Raw genomic sequence first — 5,527 nt, forward strand, 5'->3', positions numbered from 1 at the left:
GTAAATAGTTGATGTAACACACGCATGTAGAGAAGCTGTTGACCTGTCGTCTCCATATGAGCAACAGTCCCTGTTTGTGCCACATGCACAAGCAGTTTGGAGTTTAGAGGCAGGTCCAGGTCAAACTTGAAGATGCTGGAAGCTTGCATATTTAATTTAATTTTAGCCTTCATTCTACAGTGAACGATGCTGCAGCAATACTGGTGGTTGATTGTTGTCCATATTTTGAAGAGCTTTGAGGATGGTCTTTTGTGTGTGTGTGTGTGTGTGTGTGTGTGTTTTGTGGGGAGTGAAAAAGACACAGAGAGAGTGGGACATGCTGAGCCTTAATTTTGAAATATTCAGAATTTTGTATTTTGCATCGAGGAGGATTTTGTAAAGTGCACTGTAGTAACCCTTATTGTCTTATTCAAACGAAAAGAGCACTTTGGAGGGACATTATACTGCCAGTTTTATTTGTGCACAGTATAAATGTCAGTTTTTATATCATTCATGTGTATATCAGAATATATAAAGTACGTACAGTGTGGAGCTGCAGTAAAGTGTAGCCTACAGCAACAGTGTAAACGTTGTGATTTGAGCAGGTGAAGTAAGACCTTCATGTTGAATTCCATCATTCCTTTGAAGTATTAAACATTTCCTACATTGCACATTCCCCCCATCCTCCTCCTCACACACACACCTCTTTCATCACATACACTCAGCGTATTATCCCTTTAAACACTATGATCCCATTTGTTAGGTAGAGTGTATGGAAGGTGCAGGGGAGGTGGCCGTGTAATCTTTGCTGCGGTTCTTTATCCCGTTAGGAGAGCACAGGCAAGGTTTGGACCTGCTCATGTGGAAAGAGCGTTTGGGTGGCTCTGTCCTTTTTGGTCCTAATGCCTTGACGAGCCACCCTCCCCTTGTCAAAGGTCTCCTGATTATTGTGGGCAAAGCAGCCATTTGCATGAAGGTATAGTACATGCATAATTCAGCCACGGCAGCATTACATAAGCCAAAGCGCTGGAAAACCCCGTGCATTGCAGAGGAAACCTACTGCACGGTCAGTGCGGTGAGATGTTTTTGGCTTCACATTAATATTTCCAATTTTAAGGCTTCTAAGAAATACAAAAACTGAGCACAGGAGATGTTATTTCAGTTATTTTTACAAACACTCCTAGCTTAAAGGTTTTTTAGTATGTTCCCTCCGATTTGTCTTTTAATAGTTCATCATTAGGAATAAAACAATATTGTTAGCAAGGTCAAATCGTCATGGTTCCACAACCTTGAAACTCTATATAAAGCTCAGTTATTCAAATTCAGTTTGGAGTTCTTTGAGTTGCCCAGATTTTCCCAAGCTTTATATTAGCATATGCATGGCCGGCCTGTGCTGCTGTTTTCTAAAGTGGATGTAAATTATAACCTCAGTATTATACAGGCTGATAGGAGATAAATCTCTGCAGTAATGCATTGCAGCGAATGGCGGTGGGATAGCGGGGTGCTGTGGAGAGGGGGTTGATGTGTGTGTGTGTGTGTGTGTGTGTGTGTGTGTGTTGGGTACTGTACAATAGCCAGTGGCAGATGGAATACATCTAGCAAAGCACTTGCTTATACTCATGCTAAATTCTCCTTTCACTGGTTTTCAGTTTCTCCAGATGTACGGCCACAGTTAAAAAAAAAGGAGACAATTTAAGAGGGAGATGCTTCGCAATAGAAATTTTAAGACAGTTGTAATATTGGTTTAATGGTTTTGCAAGTGTGCTCACATTGTTTTAAAACAAATATTAACACAGGGAGATTACTAAGTCGAAATTTGCACTTGTGCGGTCCAAAAGGCTGAGGGGCTTCAGGCCTCACGAGCAGAGTGGAGATCCCTTTGGATTCCCTATGCAAACTAGGGCTTGAATAATGAGATGTATTTATGAAGGGCTGGGAAGGGGGTCCTGCTTTTGAAAGCCAGTAGGCCGGAGCCTGAAAGGGATGGGAAGAGGAGGGGGATTCAGACAACGGGGAACAGGGGGGTTATGTGTAGAGGGGGTACAGGGGCCCCCAGCAGCCCAGGCCTCGGCTGAGGCAGCTGTGAAAAGGGGTCCCGTCTTTTTCCCACGCCCAGCAAGACGTGAAACACTGCCGCAGCTCGCTAGGGTCAAGTCCCATCGCTAATATATACACACATACATACACACGCATGCACACACACATAGAGGGAGAGATGTGTGTGTAAAAGTTGTGCAAATTAACAAGCTGTCTGGGAAGCTCTGTGACATGGGGGACACCTGCTATTCTCCCAGAATTCTTTGCACTCTCATCAGGGGCCACTGGGCTTGATGGGACAACAATTGGGTCATAACTTCAACTTGAACTTATAATTTTTTTTGAGGATTGAAAAGAGGCTAAATTATGATTTTTTTTTCTCTTTTTGTCTTTTTGCTTTTTGAATGCATTTGATTTGCTTCCTATTATTAACACAGTGTCATAATCGTTTTATTCCTACATTTTGTATATATACTAATTGTTCATTTTTTATGCTTTAATGCAAAGATTTGGAGGCAGTTTTGGAGAAATAGTGCAATACTTTTTACTTCTGTAGTTGTTGATGAGTCCATTCACTCAGTCTGTGGAGACAAACTTGGCCTTGTGCTTGAACTGTCAGCTTGGCATTGTCTGCCTACACACACACACACACACACACACACACACACACACACACACACACACACACACACACACACACACACACATGCACACACAGCTTGCTTCAAGGACACACAAAAGAAAAATTTAAACATGAAATGGAGGAGGGTTGGAGGAAGATATGGCAACTATGGAAGAATGTTTTTGGAGCTGAACTCTAAGTGTGACCTTCTGTTCTCCTCTCAGTAAGGAGCTGAAATACAACAGCAATGTTTTAAACAGAGAATAGTGATCATGAGCCATCTCATTTATCAGAACCAAACAAGTGCTCTGCAACAACATTTAGCATGAAAAGAAAAAGCATTTATTTAGTTTATTTTCTGCAAGCCCGGGATTCGTCTCTATCTCATTGTTCCACATTTTGTATTCTGCTTGTTCCAGTTTGTGTAATCGCACATTCATGTTTCAAAGCACCGTTTCTCGTGCAGCTTTTCTTTTGCTGCCTTCCTCACGAAGCTGGTGTCACACCCATTCCATTCCCTCTGTCTCTCTCTTTAGATAACGGCACACCAATCAAATTGGTGCAGCGCTCAGTTCCCTCCCCGTTCCCCGCTGCACCAGACCTACACAGAGTGGTGTCACACTAACTCAGGTCCCCCTTCCTTCTTAAGCTCCTTGCTCCCTATGAAAGACACGCCTGCTATCTCTCTGAGTATATTACCAGGCAGCCTCTCTTTTTTTCTCTCCCTTTCTCCTGCCTGTCCCTCCTTCTCCTTCTCCTTCCCCCTTCCTTGTTATCACCTTCCTTCCTATTCAGATGAGTTTCAAATAGAGAGGGGGGACCCTTCTAATTAGCTCTGTAAAGATGCTTTGTCGCGGTCAGTGTGGCCACCAGTGTGTGCATTGAGAGGGGATATGTGACAGCTAGTGTTAGCATTGAGAAAGTGTGTATGGCCTCTTAATGAGGTTTGTTAGCTGAGTGTATCCTGCTGTTTGAATACACCCTCGGCAGCCTTTGAAGGAACAGAGATGAAGAGAGCAAGAAGGAGAGAGGAGTCTTTCAGCGTGGCAGGTTGCAGAATGCAGATGATGCATTATGTTCAGTGTGGTTTCCATTTGAACCGCAGATGAGAGGAGAATAATGCTTTACTTGCGTGCTGGGGGGATTTTCAACGCCTCCGAAATTTGTAGCGACTCCAATAAAACCTCTGTGGATTAGACCTCAACAGACGCTAAAGTAGAGAAACTGGATGCAGAAAATTCTATATTCTAGGAAATATTGCATTTATTGATTTAGCTAAAAGAAAGTGACACTTCTGGAAACTCAGCTAACAGTTTTCTGATGAATGGGAGGCCGGGTGCAGAGCTTGAGAGAGTGATTCAGCTCAGTTATGAGTGGAAGTCAGCTCACTAAAGATGAGGAGGCCTGTCAGAAATCATTATTGTGCAGTTTCAGTATGAGGCAACCTAATGCTTGTTTCAGAGTTGTCTTTTCTGAAGAGGATGGTTGAATGAAGACAATGAAGAGGATGGTTAAAATAACTGGTGATCGAGTGGAAACAGTTAGAGGAAACCGAAGATGTGGTGGTGGAGATTAGAGATAGCTGGAAACAGATGAGAGCTGGAGGTGGAGGATAATGGAGAGAGGGAGAGAGAGAGAGAGAGAGAGAGAGAGAGAGGGAGAGAGAAAGAAAAAATAAGAAACAAGGGATTGTTCGGAGCCTAAGAGCCGACCTGCTGGGCCTGCCTGTTACCACAGAGATTGTAAACTGTCACTCAGGATACAGACAGACAAGCACGACAGACATCATTTCCCCACATTACCTTCTACCACTGAAACTGTCGTCCATGCAGCCCCTTCTGCTCTCCCCTTCTGTTTCCATCCTTCACTTCAAGGTGATTTTTTATTTATTTTTTGCCTGTGCACATGCATGAACACGAACCACCTAATCTATTTCCTCTATCTTCCTCCTCTCGGAGCTCCTCCACCACTTTCTCCACCTCTCTCTTTTATCGTGGATGAAACGAGTCGGCTCGCGGTATACTCGCCCCTGTCATTGTTCAATGGTTCGTTGCCTCTCCATAGGAGGTACAGAGTGTTTGGGATCTTTCCCCTGTTTTACCAGTTGACCAGTGTAATCCTTACTCTGGCACAATGAGCTCTCACTCCAGCCCCAGGATTCTATTAGACTCCCAGAGAGACACAGGATCTCCATAAACATTTTCCAGCTACCCGAGCCCCTTTTTCTCTTCGCCACATATTCCGCCTTATGGCCTTAAACACTGCAAAACTGATAGCTTCCTTCAGAGCTCCCTGTCTGGAAAAGGAAGGTGGAATAAAAGCAAACACACTTACATTACCAACGGCTTGTTAACGCTGTCAGCTTCACTCCCAAATCGACTCCCAAAACAGTGTTCCTTTACAACCGCAGAGTACATAACAAGCAGCCGCGAACAAGCAAATGCTTGTTATATGGTCTTCGGAGGAACGCTTAAGATGTTAAAAAAAAAAAAAAAAAAGCCAAAGCCATTGAAGCATTTCTACTCTCTGCTGCAAACATGATGCCATTAAAGTCTGCAGATAAACTCCCCAATCTGTCGTTTGCTGGTTTAAGCAAAATGGCTAATTTTTAACTATTGCACCTTGGCTAAATGTAGAATTAGCCATTAGAAATAATAAGATGGACTGGCCATACATGCAGGTTGATAATGATTATCTTGCGAAACGTAAGAATAATGATACAGAATATAGCTAATTATTTTTGAAAGTTGAGTCAATATTTAAGGGATCCCTGCTGCGATGTGTTTGTCGACGTCTCCGTTTTGTTCGAGTCCAAAGCCTTGGGTCACAGGGCTCCTTTCTGCTCCCCTCCTCATACACAAACATATCCATCTATCTCCCGTCCGTCCC

This window comes from Etheostoma cragini, chromosome 12 (genome assembly GCF_013103735.1).
Source record: "Etheostoma cragini isolate CJK2018 chromosome 12, CSU_Ecrag_1.0, whole genome shotgun sequence".
Classification (NCBI taxonomy): domain Eukaryota; kingdom Metazoa; phylum Chordata; class Actinopteri; order Perciformes; family Percidae; genus Etheostoma; species Etheostoma cragini.